The sequence below is a fragment of the Pelobates fuscus genome, chromosome 9, assembly GCF_036172605.1.
Source record: "Pelobates fuscus isolate aPelFus1 chromosome 9, aPelFus1.pri, whole genome shotgun sequence".
NCBI classification, from domain to species: domain Eukaryota; kingdom Metazoa; phylum Chordata; class Amphibia; order Anura; family Pelobatidae; genus Pelobates; species Pelobates fuscus.
In genome coordinates, this window is record NC_086325.1 from 125,621,193 (window position 1) to 125,643,761 (window position 22,569).

Below are 22,569 nucleotides of genomic sequence, written 5' to 3' on the forward strand. Positions count from 1 at the left end.
TGATATAAATATATTTTCTTTAGAATACATAATACAAAACAGTACTTTTCAAATCACAGAATTATACATATTCCTTAAATATATTGTACCTAAAATGAAAATATAGCCTGCAACGATTTTACAGGTTTCATATGGTACTTTGATAAACAATTCTTACAGTTGAAGATTTTGGAATGTACATGTAAAAAAATTTAGAAGAACACTACATCATTGAGTGATTTATATATTTTTTTTGTAAATCGTTGCATAAGGAAACACTCAACATGCAAACAGAGAATTAAAAAAAATATAAAAAAAAAACGTTTCTTACATATCTGTTTAATACAAAATGTTATTGTCTGGAAGATGCCATCAGGATTCCACAAACTTGTATGCAGCTTGTGTCCTTTCCACTTTGGCAGCTCACACCAATTCAGCTGTGTCAAATTGCAAAAAAAAACATTTTTTTTTATATATATCTCCAGCCACCCTCCTGTTATGTGCGAAGAGGGTGGCTTGGAGTCCAGCTGCTGTGGGAGTGAGTGGGCAGGAACTCTTTATGCTCCTCTCCTCTCATGCTGCGGCTGCCTCCTCTCCCTCCAACAGGAGAGAGGAAGGATGCTGGGATGCTGCCACTCGACCGGTTCTCTGTTGAGCAATAATGTTTCCCCCAGTGTTATAATCATAGCACCGGGGAAATATTCTGCGGCACCCCTGTGTGCATATTGTGGTGCTCCAAGGGTGCTGTGGCACACAGTTTGGGAACTGCTGGTTCCCAAACTGAGCTAAGAGCTAATGGATATACTCTGGTATGTAGAACCTTTAGGTCCATCTTGGGTGACCTTTCCCCCTCTTCTGTATAGCTACTTTGAGAGATAATATTTTGTACTGTAACCGCTGGCGGTTCCCTTATTTACCTCTATAATGTCTTAAAGCATAGAACTTAGCAGGGCTAACCATACAGATATCTTAGCCATAATGTTATATAGTTAGTAAGAGATCCTCTATTTAACATATGTAAATAATTGAGAATACAATATAAAATAAGGATTGTCTTGGAAGCAATAGTTTTGTCTTTTAGATATTTATTATATAAAAATATAAATATAGACATATAAAATCCATTATAGCAGAGTTTATACGATGAAATTAAATGCTTGCAAATATCATTAATAGGTTAACATACCCTCCTGAACATGTCATCATGTCAGCCTCTCAGTCATTTTAAGATGGAGCAGCGTCTGTCTCCAAGTCTCTCCTCCGTTTCTTAACATTTTAAAAGTACACCTATTTATACCTTAAGTGTCGTCATTTTAGAGTCACCATAGTTCATATATGAAAAAGTAACTTGTCTACTTTAAATCAATTTAGGACCTCCCTTAATTTGGCAAAGATACAAGGCCATAACTAAAGGGTGTATACGTCATGGAAATTTTCCTGACTTAGTTCAAGATGGCATCTTAAAGTCTGAATAGCTTATCTGTTGTTTATACTAAGACGTAAGTGCACAGTCGTGGGAGATTCCCGGATTTGGGGACGTTCCATTAACTTGGGGTTACCACAGTATATTGTGTACTGAAAGAGTCGTAGTATAGCCTTGAAGTTTGTTTATGCATTATTGTTATTGTAATTCGTCTGGGACAAAATGGCGCAAACATAATATGCACTGAGGTTATTGCTTAAAGAAACAGTTATGAAAAACAATATGTTCCATTTCTAACACCTTGTCAATTTGCAATATCTCTTAAAGACAAAGTACACAGTTTAAGAAATACAACATTTCATTCTAAAACTTGTAATATTTGCATTTGCCCATAACACCCTCTCCATTAAACTGTGGGCATTGTAGAGCATTTCTTCCTTAAATTAGTGAACCAAAGTTCTCCAACAGTCTTTAGGTTTTTTGTGCTCCCAGCATCTTTGATCATTGTTGTAACAGTAAAATATCCGTAGTGTGATCTTTGCCTGTAAAGGTGGTTGATTAAAATGAGCAAAGCTTTTGTCTAGGAAAGAATTGAAAAGAACACCAAGTTCCAGAGTAAGATATTCTCGGATGGATCCTGATACAAATTTTAATCCAAAGTTAAAAGTAGTAATTGTATTTGTAATCCAAAGTCTGTAAAGGCCTGTAGAATTTTACATTCCTTAGATACATTGCTGGAGGTTGTGTTTGTAGAATACCCGGGTATTTGTTGTAGAGTATAGGTTGTAGAGTCCAGCTTTCCAAATATTTGGCTAGAATTGGTTGCAGATATTGAATCGGCATCATCTGTTATCACCGTGGTGATGGTGTTGGTATTTGTCTTTGTCTTTGCTTTTTTGTTTTGTTTTTTCATGAAATATCTTTACACCGATTATGATGTGTATAGATTGGATACTCTCCGATATTCTTTTACGGAATAAATTAATTGACAGCATTTCCAAGACATTGTCTTAAGTGACATGGATCCCATTATAGTAAATGTTATGTTGATACAGCAATCGAAGTGGATTCTCAAGAACGCCTCTTTTTGCTGTACTGGAATCTTTGTAACATCTCAGTGATAGACATCTCAATGACATCAGGTGCTGTTGTGCTAAAAATGTTAACAGATAAAATCTGTGGAAAAATCTTTACATTTGTTATACTTCGTATAATAATGATAGATGAAATAGTAACATAGTTAATCTTTCTAGTGTTTTGTTTTAGAGATAAAACCATTGCATATGATTTAGAGATATAAGGATAATATGAAACAGTATTTACCGCCTTTGTTCACAATGGTATGTAAAATTACATTCTCTTTAAATGATAAAAATACTCTTTTATTCAAAATGTCTCAATATATTTAGAATAGTTGATAATTGGAAATATGACATTATTCATCTTTCTTTGTCCTGTTAGGGAGAAGACAACTTATTCCATAAGTTATGGTTAGATAATATAATAACTACAGTTATTAGTGGCTTAAAACACCCAAATATTGAATTTTATTTTTATTTTTACCAAGATCTGACAGCCATTGTGGAAAGTCACGTTCGTAAGATTGGATGCTTAACAATGAGAATCTTAATTGTTTAAATATATTTACCAGCGGCTGTTGGGTGTAACTTAAGATGATGTGGATATTTATTATTTCTAAAAGTGAGTTAAGAAAGCACTCAGATACAATATTGAAGGTATTTATATTTACCTTTAACCATCACAAACCAAATAACAATTCCTTGGTATTTGAAAAACCGATAAAATATTTCTACGTGTATTTTAATATATATATACATAGAGTGGTATGGATGTTGAATTTATATCTTTGACATCTTTTCACCTGTTTGCAATAGGTGACCTAAATGATCAATTTCCAAAATCATCGTGTATATCACCTGGACGGGTTAATCCATAATACTCTTTGACTTTCCATTGACTGGCCTTAGCTATGGCAGACTGAATATGTTTATCATTGTAAATAAACTTTATGATAATTGAAGTAAAGTTTCTGCCTCTCTTTCAGTTAAATTTTAACTGTTGAAGTACTTCACTTATATTAATTATACCACTCTGCAAACTTAAACGAATATCGAGTAGTTTCTGATTTAATAAGAACAGTTCACATTTTCTTCTGAAGTTTAACCCCTTAAGGACACATGACATGTGTGACATGTCATGATTCCCTTTTATTCCAGAAGCTTGGTCCTTAAGGGGTTAAACATTATTGCAGTTGTTATTGTAATCATATGATCTTTAACTATCATGATTCAATTATTCATCTGAATTATTAGCTGTTACTTTATGTGTAATATATTTGTTTGTAGGCCAGACTGCAGCTGCATATGGCATTTTAGCAATAATCTTCAATTGCGTTTCAGATATTCACAAAGTCTATCCACCTTTGTAATTAACACATCATGTGTTTATTTTATACCATTAATTATAGTATCTGTATTATATTACACGTTGTCACTGACACATTTCTGATACAGGGAAACAAATAGCATGATTGCTTTAGTAATTATAATTTTTCTGTCCATGCACCACATTCCTGGAAGTCCAGAATATAGCAAAAATCCTTTGTCGTTTGATTCTATGGAGCCATTTAACGTTTTGATTGGTATAGTTATACCAAAAGAGCAAGGAGCAAGGAGTTCTTTGCTTTGCAAGTATGTAAATAATATGTAGAGTTTAAGAAAAGCTGCAAATCGTGCTTTAGTACAAGTGTCCCATGATGTAAGGTTTCTGAAAGATTTTGCTGGCCTTTTATATTCCATTCTGTTGGCAGGGCATCTGCTCTTAGTAGGCCTGTGTTGTTATTATGTATTAATTGCATCAAGGTTTCTTTCGTTAATTGATATGTTTCTTCCGAATTCAAATTCATATGCCACCAAATGTCATTGTAAAGTTCATTGTTGCAGAATATTGTTCCAGGATGGTTTTTCACTCCAGTAGGAAATCTATATTCCTCTTCTTCTGCTCCTTCCTATTAACCACTTTTTTTCTGAGTTGTAGGCAACAATCTGTGTCTTGTACTGTGAGGTGTTTTGATAGTCAATCAGGTTTCCTCAGTACCATGTTCCATCTTTAGAAACAGCTGGGTGTTGACAATTATCAGCCTTTATTTCTTTTTCCGGTCATCTTCTGCTTGGAAACATCTTCTGTTCAGAGTTAGCATAGCACTTTTTTTCAGCAAAAGAAGGCTGTTTGCGGTAGTCACTCAATGATAAACTATATGGCAAAGTCTTTTCTTACATCACCTCCATAGGTGCATTCAAAGTCTTTCACAAGCATCTGTCTCGTCTTTTTCGGATTGCAGCATGCTTTGAATAATCATCGTTAGGATTATTATTATTAGTATTTGTAATAGTCCAATCACATCTTTCTCATGTATAATCGTTTTTTTTGGAATGATCTTTTGGAATGATCTTCAATAGGTTCCTTGTGAAATACCAGTGTAGGTGAGCTGTGTCTCTCCTTTTGAGATAGTTCTTGGAGGTAGTCCTCACGATCACAGAACTTGTATAGTGTGCAGTCCAATTCAGTTCAGGTGCTTCCTGCTTGTTAACATAATCCCAATGCAGTTTTAAAACGACAGCTAGGGTTGATGTTATGATAATGCTGCAGATTGTAAGAAGGAGACACCATAACCAATTGTCTAGCATCCTTTTGCTTCCATCTTTGCATTTCTTTCTTACTGTATAAGATAATTCAGGTTCAGTCTCTGTTTTCTCCAGAGTCCTTCTTATAATGATGCTGATGATTCATTTTTCATTCATTCCATGTTAACTGTGAATGTATCACGCATGTCTGTTCATCCTTTCTCCTTCACATTTGCAGGTTCAGATGTCAGACCATGATTCAGTCTGTTATGTGGCTATGATTCTGGTGGCTGTGTTCTGGTGGCATTTCTGTCATCCTCTGTTTGTTTTATCTTGTCATCTTTAACAGCATTCACTGTGTCAGTCAGTGGTTCTGTGAACGTCCTGTTAGTAAAATATCAAAACTTCCTGTTCTCTGTTGGCTCTGATTGTTCTCTGTAGTAAAAGTTCTCGGAGTCACCCTCTCCAGGACAAACTGGCCAACAGTAAGAAAAAGTTGGTGGTGCATGGTGAGATGGGCTGAAAAAAAAAAAAATCCCTAAATTTCTCTAATAGAACCAATGGTTCTAAGCTCTCCCTGGTGCAGAAATATGTTTGTCAGTGAAAAACATGTAACATTTCATATGGTGTCTCACCATTTGTATCATCAGGTATGTTGTGAATGCTCACATGTACCATAGGAATAAATAGATACCACTGTGTGGGGCAAGCAACTAGTAACTTGGTTAATAATCATTTAACCTCAGCATTTTCCCAGACCACAACCCCACTACTTTGGGGGTGGTTGGGGCACTGAAATCCCAAAGTAACCCAAATGTGATTGCCCAGTTTTAGGTTTCCTTTGCAGTAACTGCAGGACCACCATCCAAATGGATGGTCCTGGGATTATCAAATGCATACTAAGGAAGTGAGACTAGAAAACGTGGTATCAGAGGTTGCACTTCGCACAGGATATATCCAAGTAAACCTGGTACATGCATCAACACATACAAAAGCATATTCATAACCATGAGATGTTGATAACTTCCAATGTATAGTAATTCAAAAAGTACGTTAGATATTAATATTTCAATAAACAGTACATCAGTAATGTGGCAATAAGCAAATGCTTATGATTACTAAACACATGAATTACAGTATATCCCATATTGGACCATCAATATTCCTTTTCAGGAGTTAGTAGTAGATTACCTCTCTCTATAAGAGCTTGTCCTAGCCATGAATAAGCTTTTGGGCAAGTCTATCTTTCCTCTATAGGAAGAACAACCAACATATTACCTTCAATGATTATTATGTGATTAACCCCTATAAACGATAGGAGTATTTACGTGGATACCAGGTGGATAAGGTCTGGATATCCTTGCAAGCATAAACTCTGCATCATGACTGAGAGATAGGGTATGCGATGTGATCCAGTGACCACAGAAAAGTGTTGGTAGACACATTGCATCAAAGTGCCTGGTAATGACCAACTATATGAGGAGAGGGCCCATGCTTTGTTATAAGCATGTCCATACACGTATTACAATGCCAGGCTTTCAATTTGTTTCCACAAAGCAAAATGCAGTTGTGGATATAAACACACGACGTAGCGTAAGAAAAACTATTTGAACACCAGACTGAGACTCGAGATCAGTGGACCAAAATAGATAAATTAAATCCTATCAATTAATATACTTTCAATATACTTTCTCTAAATTACTTTATCCTCTGTATTAACTATGAAATATTAAAGTTAAAACAATAACATTTAAAAGCCAACTTTTAGTGTGCATAGGAATTACAAGGCCGTTCGTAGCGTGAGATAAAGAACAGCTTTTTTAAAATCCGAATAGTCTGTGAACACAAAATGACCTTGCGCTGAAATTTCACTTGCAGGGGGAAAAAAAAAAAAAACCTTTTTCTCTTTAGTAAATTAATTAATTAATTAAACGTAGTTAGAAACTCCCTCAAAGTCCCGTTGACTTTGCAAGAAACATGTCATCCTTAAATACTGGGTAAGTCTATGAAACAGTGAAATAGCATTTGTACCCTGTACCCTTTTAGCTATAATGTGCAGTATTACAAACTATTCATAAGTGTTGTGCAAACTGTTCAATAAAAGCCAGTGGTCTAGCGAGCTATAGAACATTTATTTATTTATTCTTTAAAGCTCTGACCTCAATCGGCAAAGCAGTATTGTAATGGTGTCCATTGCAATCTGCTATCTATACTTGTTGCTCTCAAAAATTCTGAATATGTTCAGAAATTTCTCGGGCAATAATAAATCCCCCACTTCTCATTTATGCTAAACCTGCCTGTTGTAAATGGATTCGGTATATTTCTTGACATAAGTACTTGTACTTAAATCTGTTTAACAAAGCTGTTTATATTGTGGTAAAAATATATATATTTTTTATTATTATTATTTATTTTATTTTTTAACATTGCTTAATTTTTTTAAAAAGATACCTGCATATTTCATTAAATATCCTTTATATGTCTTTAAGGCATAAAATATCTGCAAATTAAGATTATATACAAAAATGCATGTTCTGGATGTTCCCACAATACCTCTTCTATTATTATATTTTTTATTTTATTTAATTTATTTTTTTTAAGTGTGAAATCTGATTCCTTTTAGGATGAGCACCCCAGTTTCAGAGGCTTCTTTGGAGGTGACCACAGAAAAGTATAGATTTTATAAAATATATGTGAGGGGGCTTTGGACAGTAAAGTTAACTTAATTATACTTTTCATATAGCAGATATGTGATATGCAATGTGATTTACTATATCAGAGCATTATCACTTTAATTGACACTGCATTTTTTATGCATTATTCTTTATGCATCATTATTTTTTTAAAAAAATGTAATGTCTGTTTAAAATATGGCAGGCTTTGCAATATCAAATTAATTTTGAATTATGTATATTCACAATGCTCTTACAACTTATTATTATTATTAATATTATTATTATTATTATAAAAATTAGCCTCCTTCAGCATTAGCACTATCTACCACTGGAATTAGTGTAAGATACACCAATATGTGGTGGAACTGAATCCCCATATATGAGATTTGAAACTGTATTTTTATTTCTACTCTGTGCCCTAATCTGTATTTATATACATAATTGCGGCAGCATATAGCTTTTAAAGAAGCAATTATTTCACCCATCAGGTGTGGTTGACTGTGGACTTTTTTAAAACCTATTTTTTATTTTTATTTTTTTTAAAATCCGTTTCTGGCTCTGAGAGAGCAGGCTGCTGAATGCATGTAAATGCTCTTATTACCTAGTCTATATACATTTATTTATAAACAACATTGGTGTATTTATTTTATTTTATGTGTTATGAAAACCTAGTTTATGAAATTCACTGAGATTACGTGTGTCTGATCTGATTACAGTCAGTAGTACAATATCATTGTTCTAATTTCCTTACTGCTAGCAATACAGGTACAGTGGGATAGTACCACTTATTTAAGTAAGCTTTCCCTTTTAAAATTGGTGGATTTTAATCCTGCCATTGCAATAGACTAAAGACTGTACCCGAGCAAGCAAAGTCATTATGTGCAGGAATTGTGCACTTTAAATAGTAGAATACTTATGCTATTCTAGTGAATTGGGCTGGCTGCTTAACACATCATTTAGTATCTTTTGGTCACATTTAAAGCTGTAAATGTATATAACATTTTATTTAAATAAGCCTTTAATAATTTCAGTTTAAAAGTTATCAGAGATCCTGTATAGTTACAATTTTATTTTGCCCTGATTTATCTTACATATATATTATTTTTAATCATTTTATAAATATTTATTTTTGCAGAGCATTTAGGGAAGCAAAGGATGTATAACCACCGGTTGCATTTTTTCTAGGAGGGTAGTATAATTTCAACTCTGTTTAGGAACAAATATGAGCTAGTTATCATATATTATATCAAAATATATGCTGCAGTGTACTGCATTGTACTGCACTGAATGTATTTAAAAGCCATGTCTCGCTCTTTATGGCTGTATGTAATAATGTTGTTCCTAATTTGGAATATAAAATAACGACCTCTCAATTCCTTGGAATGTTTACATGTCTCCTATCTCCGCAACCTTGGCTGGAAATTCCAGACTCCAAAAACAGTTATGCGGTTATAATTCCTGATTTTCAATCAACAGCTAGCGTAGCTGACAATATGGAAATTATCACTGTTTTATAAAACGTTTCTTATATAGTGGACATTAGAATCCAGAATGCAGTAATGCAATAATTAAAAATCCTGTCTGTCTGTCGCTTATGTGGCATGAATATTTTCATTAAGCCATAATGCAATTTTCTTTGCATTCTTGGAATTAGACTTCAAATTTCATCGCTCTCTGTCTTATCACTTTTCTTTTGACAACATTTTGCATTAATCTTTTTCCTGCGCATGCATACCAAGCAGCTACAAAGAGAACATACCCCTCTGCCTGCAATCCACTGTCCTGGAACTAATGGGCAATGCTGTGCTGGTGTATTAGGCATATCAGGGAGTTTACCAAATATGTATATTTGCTCTCTTATGATATTAAGATCCACAATTTTAGCATTGTATGCTAATTACAATGTACCTGTCACCAGAACTTAAAGCACATTGTACAAGTTCACATTAAAATCATCTCTAATGATGAAGATCTCTCTGAGTCTGGGCTACAAATAGCTCAATAGATTCTTGATATTTCAAGACTTGTGCCATGACAAAGTATTGTGTCTTCTCTTACGTATAAGAGGTTACCTAGGTATTTATTATTTTTTATTTAACGCTTCCAAGTACAAGTCCCTTCGTGGTCGCCAATTGTAACCGCTGGCGGTTCCCTTATTTACCTCTATAATGTCTTAAAGCATAGAACTTAGCAGGGCTAACCATACAGATATCTTAGCCATAATGTTATATAGTTAGTAAGAGATCCTCTATTTAACATATGTAAATAATTGAGAATACAATATAAAATAAGGATTGTCTTGGAAGCAATAGTTTTGTCTTTTAGATATTTATTATATAAAAATATAAATATAGACATATAAAATCCATTATAGCAGAGTTTATACGATGAAATTAAATGCTTGCAAATATCATTAATAGGTTAACATACCCTCCTGAACATGTCATCATGTCAGCCTCTCAGTCATTTTAAGATGGAGCAGCGTCTGTCTCCAAGTCTCTCCTCCGTTTCTTAACATTTTAAAAGTACACCTATTTATACCTTAAGTGTCGTCATTTTAGAGTCACCATAGTTCATATATGAAAAAGTAACTTGTCTACTTTAAATCAATTTAGGACCTCCCTTAATTTGGCAAAGATACAAGGCCATAACTAAAGGGTGTATACGTCATGGAAATTTTCCTGACTTAGTTCAAGATGGCATCTTAAAGTCTGAATAGCTTATCTGTTGTTTATACTAAGACGTAAGTGCACAGTCGTGGGAGATTCCCGGATTTGGGGACGTTCCATTAACTTGGGGTTACCACAGTATATTGTGTACTGAAAGAGTCGTAGTATAGCCTTGAAGTTTGTTTATGCATTATTGTTATTGTAATTCGTCTGGGACAAAATGGCGCAAACATAATATGCACTGAGGTTATTGCTTAAAGAAACAGTTATGAAAAACAATATGTTCCATTTCTAACACCTTGTCAATTTGCAATATCTCTTAAAGACAAAGTACACAGTTTAAGAAATACAACATTTCATTCTAAAACTTGTAATATTTGCATTTGCCCATAACAGTACAATATTAAATCAAAGGATTTGGTTGAACACGGTAGGCCATTCAAGCAAGAACCAAAGAGGGGTTGTTGTCCTTTTTTAGTACCAGCATCACATAAGTACACCTAATTACATAATTCAGATTTATTTTTAATTATTGTCTTGGCTAGTTTTCAAGTATGTGCATAGCCAACATCAATATTACACAATTTGTACTGAAAAAGTATAATATATTTTAGTAATGTTTGCCATTTTGGTTTGTTTCCAGTTAATTTATTTGCTATTCTCAACTCTACACGGTCCATATTAAAACTGTGCACATTAAGTTTGTTTTCTCCAGTCATAAGCTATTGACAAGGGAGTCTTTATCAGCCTAGCAATTTTATCTTTTCTGCATACACATACCAGCCTGTCACAACATAGCATCTGAAGCCTTGTCTCATTTCCATTTCAGGTATTCCTCTATACACCACATGTCTGCTTAACCACGTGATAACATTCCTACATTCCAGGATCTCATTCCGAATTAGCATATCTCATGACCATGGTAGATTACTGGTACAAGTGGCATTCTCTGATTATATCAACCATTTATATGCCAGAACTCTACTAGGTTCTCTTCTAGGTTCTCTTCGGAATACCAAATCATCAATCCATACTTCATCAATACCATGGAGATATTAAAACATTTTGCCACTTCAAGACTAAAATAGCTTACAAAACACTTAAACTTATCTCATACCGACCTGCAGACATATACCTACACACTACCTACAATAGTGCCTGGTCAACATACTAGACCAATTGTTCGACACACACAGGACCACACAGGTATACACATGCTCTTAAAGTTACATGGTAACCACTCAATGCATCAAATTAATCCCGTATGTCATTGCCCAATTCATAAACTCTGATATGACCCTTCAACATTTCAGGTTATTCTTTTAGAATATGCTCTGCCTCGGCAGACTTTAGTAACATCACAGCACACATTAAACTGGGACACTGAAATCATCAGCATACACTAGAAATGCTCAAATGGAGAGGGAACAGAGGTAGGAATTTCAAGTATTGGTTATACATAGTGTTACGACACTCACCGCCAGATAGATGAAGCCGCCGTTTAGTAAATAATCCCCTTTTCCAGAAATGCAGATTTCATCCAGCCGATCGTCAAACTCCCGAACGGAGAATATGAACGCGGCAACTCCCGATCAGCAAATCAGTCGAACTCCTTCCACAGCTAGAAATAACGAAAGCGCTGTCCCAATAATAATTCTCCCCCACAAACAAGACCAAGCTCAGTCTTGAGGGTCAAACAGGAATGTGTTTAATAGGGGCTCCCTGCCCGGTATTTATGCGGGTTTCCACAAGGTGGACACTCCCCTAGGGGACCTTGTGGGAGACTGTAAAACATATTGGACAGTAGCCAATCACAGTGGCTTCAACATAAGCCCTTCCCATCTTACCCATAAATCCTTCTCTATCCCGGAGATAATTGGGAAGAAACCTAATTATCTCCAAGGACAAAGACAATCGCCATTTTAAAATACAGTAAGAAAAATACAGTAAAATACATAAATGAAGAAATACCGAATACATATGGTTCGTGTAATGTATCCACAGATAGCCTGGATCTGAGTGCATATTTCTACCGAATCAGATCTGATGTACCTAGTTCAATCGCCATGGAGTCAAAGTCTTTCACAAGTCCTTCGGTATAGGAATGACTCCATGGGACGGCTATCTGGGTAAAGTCCATACGAATGTTATAAAACTCCTGAACTGACCGGTGTTCGTACACCTCGACGAAATAGAAGGCGGGCGGCAGCTTCCAGCGGTGTTCGGTTGATAAAGTGTCCGTTTTTAGTTCCATAGGATTGACACTGAACATCGCTGATCTTCCTCGTGTCCCAAAATGGCCGCCGCCTCGTGGTCGGCATACGGACGACGACCACCCGTACGAATGGAATGGATAGGTGTCTGCGGTTAACCACAACGTTCTAATTGGGGCCAGGAGGTTAGCCAGCAGCACACTCCTCTCCTGGGTGGCCGTCTGTTCGGTAGTTTCAATCGGTATTCCAGAATCACACGAACAGGGGCATACGGACTGGAAATCCAGCGAAAATAAAGGCAAACAGACGAACCAGCAATACTAGTTTATACAGATGGATCTGTCACACATAGTTACATAGCTGAAAAGAGACTTGCGTCCATCAAGTTCAGCCTTCCTCACATATGCTTTTGCTGTTGATCCAAAAGAAGGCAAAAAAAACCAAACAGTCTGAAGCGCTTCCAATTTTGCAACAAACTAGGAAAAAATTCCTTCTTGACCCCAAAATAGCAGTCAGATGTCTCCTTGGATCAAGCAGCTATTACCCCACTAATTAGAAATTATATCCCTGTATGTTATGTTTTTGCAAGTATTTATCCCATTGCAGTTTAAACATCAGTATAGACTCTGACAAAACCACCTCTTCAGGCAATGAATTCCATATCCTTATTGCTCTTACTGTAAAAAAAAAAATGTTGCCTTAGATAAAATCTCCTTTCTTGAAGACTAAATGTGTGACCTCGTGTCCTATGTATAGCCCTGTTTATGAATAGATTTACAGATAATGGTTTGTACTGGCTCCGAATATATTTGTATAATGTTATCATATCCCCTCTAAGGCGCCGTTTTTTCCAAACTGAAGAGATTTACATTTTTTAACCTTTCTTCATAACTAAAATGTTCCATTCCTTTTATCAATGTAAACACATATTAAGGATTAAACTTAACTTTTAGCCCTCTTTTACAGGCCTTCCCGAGCATTGGTCCACACAAACTCACTTTTCACAACTAAACATGTCCACCATGCGAAGCTGCCTCGCAAAAAGAGGGGTGAAGGTAGAGACACCAACTTAACTGTTGCTGCCCATTTTGCAGCCCAGGCCGCACAAGATGGCTGCTGAACAAGTCCGCGTGGCTCCCTCTCTTTGGCCTCCACTGCAGACAGCGAGTCAACAGAAACACAACTAGGGGAGACCTCCCAAATACTTACAAAGCTACTGCAGGTAAGAAACTATCTGGCAAGCAAGATCACTCGAAGTTCACAGGAAGTAAGAGCTGAAATCCAGGCCTTGGGGATCCGCACGGCAGACCTGGTGAATAGGGTCGAAACTATAGTACAGACCCACAACACAATAGGGAACCACTCACAATTCATGGATAGACAGCTTGGAGACTTTAAAATGCTTGTGGAGGACCTAGCAAACAGGTCCTGACGCAATAATCTCAGAATCCGAGGTCTTCCCGAAACACTCAAACACTAGCGGGTATATTGGGTGATTGACCGCTCACACAGTGCTTTACGCACCAGGAGAGTGGAGGGGTCCATGCCACGAGATATTATAATACGCTTTCACTTCTTTTCGAAGCAATTCTAAAATACAGCAGAGAGCACAAACTGACTTATCAACATGCCACCATCTCTTCTTATCAGGATTTGTCCCCATCGACCCTGCACAGACACCAGAATTTGAGGCCTATAATGGAGAAGCTACAACAGAAAGACATTCGGTACACCTGGGGCCACCCATTTAAACTGGTAGCCTTCAAGGAGGGAAAAATATCCACACTGCTATAGGGAGCAGATCTGACCCATTTCTTCACCAATCTGGGAATCACTCCCACACCTGACTTTGCACTTCCCAAGCCACTTCGACCCACACTCAATACACTTCTGAGAGATTGGTACAGCTTGAATATAACACCAAGCCGTCACACCTGAAAGAACCAAACAAGACCTGTGTTTACTCGCAGCTAGAAGAACAAATACAAAGGACTGTCAGACACCTAAAGAAACTATAGCTAAGTGCTATAGAAATTTATAATTCAGCAGCAAAGGTTTCATTTTTATGGTACCCTTGTGGTTAGGACCTCAGAGCAGCCTACAAGGATACATACTACAGATGTACCCCTAACCAAAACGGAATTCCCTTCCCTATTTGAGTGATACTTGTAAATGACCACTAAACTTAAGCAACCTAATGCTAGGGGACATGAAGCACCCTACCTAACACCACGTAATAATTACAGGTATATAGCATTTAGAATGAGGGATGCACCACAGAGTTCTAGGGACAACTGCCCATGCCCTCTGATACCCCAATTTAATGTACATATACTCCAACCGAGCTATCCATTGCCGAGAGTATACCGGGGCCCCACTGGGGGCATTTAGAGGGAGACAAGGAAGACCCAAAGAGTTTTATCCCTCTTGTACACCAAGCCTCTAACCGTCCCCATCTACAGCCAGCTTACTCCAAATTTATATACTATCATTCACATGAGTAATATTCTATATAAATTATCTTTGTATATACCGTAGTTAACTTGTTATATTCTTGATTTAACTACACATCTTGATGTACTAAAACCCAGCCCAAAGCAAGAGGGCTTCCAAACAACCTTGCCTGGTACATGGGTCATCCCGGGTGTACAAGAGCCGGCAGAGAGCTTATACCCCTGACTAAAGCTCACTGATAGTGCTCTGCAGGATTTCCCAACCCACTCCACCTATCCGATAAAGAATACGGGCACTGACGAGCTATGTCTAGCATCAATAGAGGAAAAACATATCCCCCTAGCCAGCTACCCAGCCTCTGGTGAGGCAGTAAAGACAACAAGTAGTGTATACGAGGTGAGTTTTGGAGTGTTTGTTTGTTTGTCTTACTTTATTTTGTTTCTGAAGTTTACTGTTCCATTTTATTTTTTGGCTTACCTTGGCAATATCATGGGAAGTGAAACATATACAATCTATACAATTCTCTCCATTTACATTTTCACTAGACGGGAGGAAGCACAAATCAGTAGAAAAGTTGATACTCTGCGGTCGAACCTCCCATCTCAATGGCTATTAAGATAGTTTCCCTCAATGTTAAGGGCCTCAACACTCCCAATAAACATAGACTCATGTTAAGGGATATTAAGGCAAAGGGGCAGTTATTACACTGGTCCAGGAGACGCAACTCCCCAGGTCGGCACCTGTCAAACTGGGAGATAGGACATATACGTACACATACAGTGAGGAAAAAAGTATTTGATCCCCTGGAGATGTTGAACGATTGCCCACTGACAAAGAAACAAAAGTATATTATTTTAATGGTAGGTGTATTTTAACAGAGAGAGTAAAAAGCATGTCAAAATGTTATAAATAGATTTACATGTCAATGAGTGAAATACGTATTCGACCCCTTTGACTTTGTACTTGGTGGCAAAACCCTTGTTTGCAATCACAGAGGCCAGGTGTTTATTGTAGTTGGCCACCAGGTTTGCACACATCTCAGGAGGGATTTTGTCCCACTACTCTTTGCAGATAGTCTCTAAGTCATAAAGGTTTCAAGGCTGACATTTGGCAACTCAAACCTTCAGCTCCCTCCACAGATTCTCTAAGGGATTAAGGTCTGGGGACTGGCTAGGCCACTCCAGGACCTTAATGTGCTTCTTCTTGAGCCACTCTTTTGTTGCCTTGGCTGTGTGTTTTGGGTCATTGCCATGCTGGAATATACAACCATGACCCATTTTCAATGCCCTGGCTGAGGGAAGGAGGTTCCCATCCATCATCCCTTTGATGCAGTGCAGTTGTCCTGTCCCGTTAGCATAAAAACACCCCAGAGCATAATGTTTCCACCTCCATGTTTGACGGAGAGGATGGTGTTCTTGGGGTCATAGGCAGCATTCTTCCTCCTACAAACATGGCGAGTTGAGTTGATGCCAAAGAGCTCTATTTCCGTCTCATCTGACCACAACACTTTCACCTACTTCTCCATTGAATCATTTAGATGTTTATTGGAAAACTTCAGACAGACCTGTACATGTGCTTTCTTGAGCAGGGGGATCTTGCGGGTGCTGCAGGATTTCAGTCCTTCACGGCGTAGTGTGTTACCAATTGTTTTCTTGGTGACTATGGTCCCAGCTGCCTTGAGATCATTAACAAGATCCTCTTGTGTAGTTCTGGGGTGATTCCTCACTGTTCTCATGATCATTGAAACTCCACGAGATAAGATCTTGCATGGTGCACCAGAACGAGGGAGACTGACCGTTATTTTGTGTTTCTTCCATTTGCGAATAATCGCACCAACTGTTGTTGCCTTCTCACCAAGCTGCTTGGCAATGGTCTTGTAGCCCATTCCAGCCTTGTGTAGGTCTACAATCTTTTCCCTCACATTCTTGAACATCTCTTTGGTCTTGGCCATTGTGGAGAGTTTGGAATCTGATTAATTGCTTATGTGGACAGGTGTCTGTAACGGACACCTTCCGTTGACGGATGCCCCCAGCGCTTCCTGAGGACTCCCAGCACTGCAGACGACACCACAACCACCGTAGCTTTAACTGGAGCCACGCCGTCTTCCTTCCACCCTGTATGAACCTCCAGCATTCAGGACCGTGTGGGAAAGACCTCTCCTCCAAGGAGAGCGTAACCGGATCAAGCTCTCAGAAGAGCTAAGTGATTAAAGCTCAAGGGAGTATGCAGAGCATAGCAATCCCCAGTGTGATATAGTAGCTCCCTCCAATAACGAGACAAGGCTATGTATTCAGGGTCAAGAAGAACTCTGGTGTTTAGTGACAGGGACTCAGCTTTTATGCAGTGCTCCCCTGCAAGGGAGACGCCCACAGGCAATTAGGCATTAACAAATCAGATATCGGTTAAATCCCACAAATTCCCTCCCCATCTGCTTGGGAGATAATTGAGTTTCTTACTGTATCCACTCAATTATCTCCAAGCTGAAAAATCCTACTTTTTATGCATTTTAATAACTTTCTCATTTTACATAGTACATGAATACAATTACATTTGTACATTTTTACGAACAACATAACTTGTGGAACAACATATTAAAAATTTGTGAGAATCCGCCCAGTGGTTCTAGAAATAATAAAAAGTCTCTTTGGACTGACTGCACGCCTGTTTGCATGCCCAAAACAGTTCCACAGATTCAGGCTGTGAGGTCGGTCTATTTCTGCCTTGAAAATAACAAAGTCCCATCCGAAGGCGGCGTTTGAATCGTCGAACTCACTTCGACTTTTGTCGAAGTGTCGAAGAAGAACCGGGGGCGCTTTTTAGCAGTGTTCAATAGTGTAATGGAACGTGTGTTCGAATCTTCGAACGGGACTTAGTTTACAGCCGCCGTGTCGAAGGGCAGGGGAAGGTACAGGTCAGCGGTATTCGTTCAAATGTGTGGCCGATTTCCGTTCCAGGCATTTGACGGCACACACCGCTGACCGCGTTCGACTGCATTAAAATGGCTGCTGCCACGTGTTCGACTGTCTAATGGCGGCCACTTCGACTACTTCGGCACTTCAACTGCATCCGAAGTGCCAGTTTAAAAGTACAAACCCTTTCTTTGTACAACACAGTTAAAGGGCCAGAAACAGTATACAAAAATCCATTATGCCCAAATGCAGTTCTTAAAGGGCAATACATTCCAGGGCCATAGTCGCAGGGCAGGAGGCTAACGATCAGTCCTCTCCAATGCCCAGTGGCAAATGGCAGTTTGTCACAGTGTCTTTTATACAGCTAACAAGCTGATATTAGGAGCACTCCCTTTAAGAGAGTGCTCCAATCTCAGCTCGTTACCTGTATAAAAGACACTTGGGAGCCAGAAATCTTACTGATTGATTGTGATTGATTGTGGATCAAATACTTATTTCCCTCATTGACATGCAAATCAATTTAGAACTTTTTTGACATGCGGTTTTCTGGATTTTTTTTTGTTATTCTGTCTCACTGTTAAAATACACCTACCATTAACATTTTAGACTGATCATTTCTTTATCAGTGGGCAAATGGGATCAGTTTTTTTTTTTCTTGCTGTACTTTTGTGTGTATATTATATTATATATATATATATATATATATATATATATATATATATATATATATATATATATATATTTTGTGGTGAAACCAACCTCGCAACTATGAACTGGAGAAGCCTGGTTGCTCGCCTGCTTCCTTTGGACTATGGACCAGACTTTAAAAGGCTTATTTTCCCTACAGAAAGGCTTATTTGTGCCTTTTCTGCCAGGGTGTTCGGTAGATTTTATCTACCGAACAAACTAACGAATGCGCGACCACCTGGGAGCTAGAGTGTGCCGTCAATTGACCGCCCAGAAGCTGCGGTTAACCGCAGCTTAATTGATGAACGCTGGGTGGCCTTTGTTCGTTTGCCGAACACGTGGCAGCGGCCATTTTAACTCCCGAACGGCCGGCGGTGTTCAGCGCGCAAACTATGGAACTGAAAACAGACACTTTATTGCGCGAACACCGCTGAGCCGCCAGCCTCCTTACCTCGGCATTCGGTAGTGGAACCGACTGGCTGTTCATTCAGTAGTTTGACCGTATGAACAGCCTCACCCCAGATAGCCATGCCATGGAGCCTATTCGTGTAACGAAAGACTATGTGAAAGACTTTGGCTCCATGGCGATTGAACTATATGTATGTGATCTGAGCGCCATTCGGTAATAATGTGCACTCAGATCTAAGCTATCTGGGGATATATTGCATGTATATGTTTTGTGTACTAAATGCATCAATCTGTCTTTTTGTCTGCCATGTGGGTAATGGAGTTTTGCCTCTGTCCTTGGAGATGATTAGATTCCTTCCCCAATTATCTCCAGGGCAGAGAGGAGGGATTGTGAGGCATTGTGGGAGGTAACTCATGTGTGATTGGTGTATTGTGTAATTACTGTAAATCCCTCCCTTGCATGAGAGAATCCCATATAAGCCTGTTGTGTGAATAAATCAGTGTTGTTGCTGTTTAACCCTGAAGCTGAAGTGTTGTCTCTTTCTTGGGGGGGAATTTGACTGTATGCCGATTGCCAGGAGTGTAAGCTGTTCGTATTGCTTTTCCTGTTCGGCTGCTTCCAGGGTTCGTGTGTCTGCTGTTCGAGAATTGGTGAATACGTGCAGTTTGGAGTTCGGGAGGTTGGTGATTGTAGTAGCTGCTGGTCTATGGGAAAGGGGATTATCGCCTAAATGTTTTTTATCCTCTTGTGAGAGAAATGGTCCGTTATATATAAAAAAGATGAACATTGGTGATAGACAAATTAATAAATCAAAATAAGAAATGAACAGTTGCAATGTAATATGATAAAAGAGTTGCAACGTTTAGGTGATAATACCTATTAATAATTGAAAATAGATTTTTACACAATGGTTACGAACTTTGATCTAAATATGAAGAATAGATATAAATGTCGAAACATGTAGCAAACACAGAGGACCTGTTCAAAAGTTTTCAGAGTACCTCTGGTAGGTTCAGTCTGCAACAATACAATGTTGCAGTTTATGATTTAACTTATGACAAGAGCAATAGTGCTTAGTTCTATCTAAGCAGAGTGATATAACGAGAAGTGCTGAATAGCTTTGAAAAAGATGAAATAAAATAAAATATAATGATTACAAGGTCACAGAAAAACGAGTTTGCTAAGTAATAGACGTTCACCAATTAAAAGCCTCTAAGTATCGTCGATGCAATACCGAGGCTAATCTGAGAAAAGACTGTGAGGAGTGCTGGGAACGGATTGCCAAATGGCTACATGTTCGACCCCAATAGACAAAGGGTGACAATTAAATGCATGGGGGTGACGAAAAAATCGTTATAATGAATCTGCCCAGTTACTAACAGTCAATTCTTACGGGATTCAGAGGAAAGTGTGGGCGAATATGGTCAATAATCCACACAGCAAGATATCGCTGGGAATCACCGTTGGCCCCTGACGCGCGCGTTTCGTCCACTACTCATCAAAAAAATTATATTAATTGAATATTTATTTACAGTGTGTGTATATAATGAATGCAGTGTGTGTGTGTATGAGTGCAGTGTGTGTATGTATGAGTGCAGTGTGCGTATGTATGAGTGCAGTGTGTGTATGTATGAGTGCAGTGTGTGTATGTATGAATGCAGTGTGTGTATGTATGAATGCAGTGTGTGTATGTATGAATGCAGTGTGTGTATGTATGAATGCAGTGTGTATATGAATGCAGTGTGTGTGCGCGCGTGCGTATGAATGCAGTGTGTGTATGAATGCAGTGTGTGTGTGTGTGTGTGTGTGTGTGTGTATGAATGCAGTGTGTGTATGTGCAGTGTGTGTATGAGTGCAGTGTGTGTATGTATGAATGCAGTGTGTGTATGAGTGCAGTATGTGTGTGTGAGTGTGTGTATGAGTGCAGTGTGTGTATGAATGCAGTGTGTGTATGAATGAATGCAGTGTGTGTATGAATGCAGTGTGTGTATGAATGCAGTGTGTGTATGAATGCAGTGTGTGTATGTGCAAATGCAGTGTGTGTATGAATGCAGTGTGTGTATGAATGCAGTGTGTATGTGTGTGTATGAATGCAGTGTCTGTGTGTGTGTATGAATGCAGTGTGTGTATGTGCAGTGTGTGTGTGTGTGTGTGTGTGATGCAGAGCCTTGGTGGGGGGTGGGCATTTTTATTATTATTTTTTAACCCCTTAAGGACTGAGCCAAATGTACACGTTGTGAACAAAACAAAACCTGGCATTTGTGCTGTCCAACCGTAATTCACCTCTTTCATATTAAATGCACCCCCCCCCCCTCTTATTATATATCATTTTATTCAGGGAAACAGGGCTTTCATTTAATATCAAATATTTAGCTATGAAACACAATTTAATATGAAAAAAATGGGAGAAAATAAGAAATGTTGTTATTTTTTTAGTTCTACATGACATTTTAACTGTCAATGTCATAATACTGTTTGCTTTTACTGCAATAAAATACACATATTTGTATTCAGCAAAGTCTCACGTGTAAAACAGTACCCCCTATGTACAGGTTTTATGGTGTTTTGGGAAGTTACAGGGTCAAATATAGCACGTTACATTTGAAATTGAAATTCGCCAGATTGGTTACGATGCCTTTGGGACTGTATAGTAGCCCAGGAATAAAATTTACACCCATAATGGCATACCATTTTCAATAGTAGACAACCCAAGGTATTGCAAATGGGGTATGTTCGGTCTTTTTTAGTAGCCATTTGGTCACAAACACTGGCCAAAGTTAGCGTTAGTATTTGTTTGTGTGTGAAAAATGCAAAAAAACGCCAAATTTGGCCAGTGTTTGTGACTAAGTGGCTACTAAAAAAGACTGGACATACCCCGTTTGCAATACCTCGGGTTGTCTACTATTGCAAATGGTATGCCATCATAGAGGTAATTTTCATTTTTGGGCTACCATAGGGTCTCAAAGGCAACCTAACCAATCTGGCGAATTTTAATGTGAAAAAAATAAAACACTTATTTATATTTGACACGACCTGGAATCCTGGAATAAACCTCATTTCCGGTGGTTCGGAAGAGTTAACATTCTCAAAATGAATGTCCTTCCTAGACTGCTATATTTATTGAACGCCCTCCCCATTGCTATTCCGCGAACCTTCTTTAAAAAAATCCAGACCTTATTTACACGTTTCATATGGGCCAAAAGACGCCCTAGAATAAGATATAACATACTCACTAGACCCAAAGAGAAGGGGGGAGTAGGATTGCCGGACATGTGGCTATACTATCAGGCAATACACATTGGACGAATCATAGACTGGTCCTACCAGCCTGCCTCCAAATTATGGGTCACATTAGAACAAACTCAGGTTGGGGAATCTTTGAAGGCAATACCTTGGCTGATGACATCGGTCACTGACTGGACGACACCACCACATCCGACAGTGACTCCAACCACACGAATCTGGAAGAAGGTAAACAATCTCCCAGACATAGCTCCGACACCATCC

The 22,569-nt window shown here is 38.2% G+C and overlaps 1 protein-coding gene across 2 annotated transcripts in view; it reads right to left on the reverse strand.

The window, feature by feature from the left end:
- BRINP1 (BMP/retinoic acid inducible neural specific 1) overlaps positions 1-22,569 on the reverse strand; it is a 754,539-nt gene that overhangs the window by 601,534 nt on the left and 130,436 nt on the right. The window lies entirely within an intron of this gene.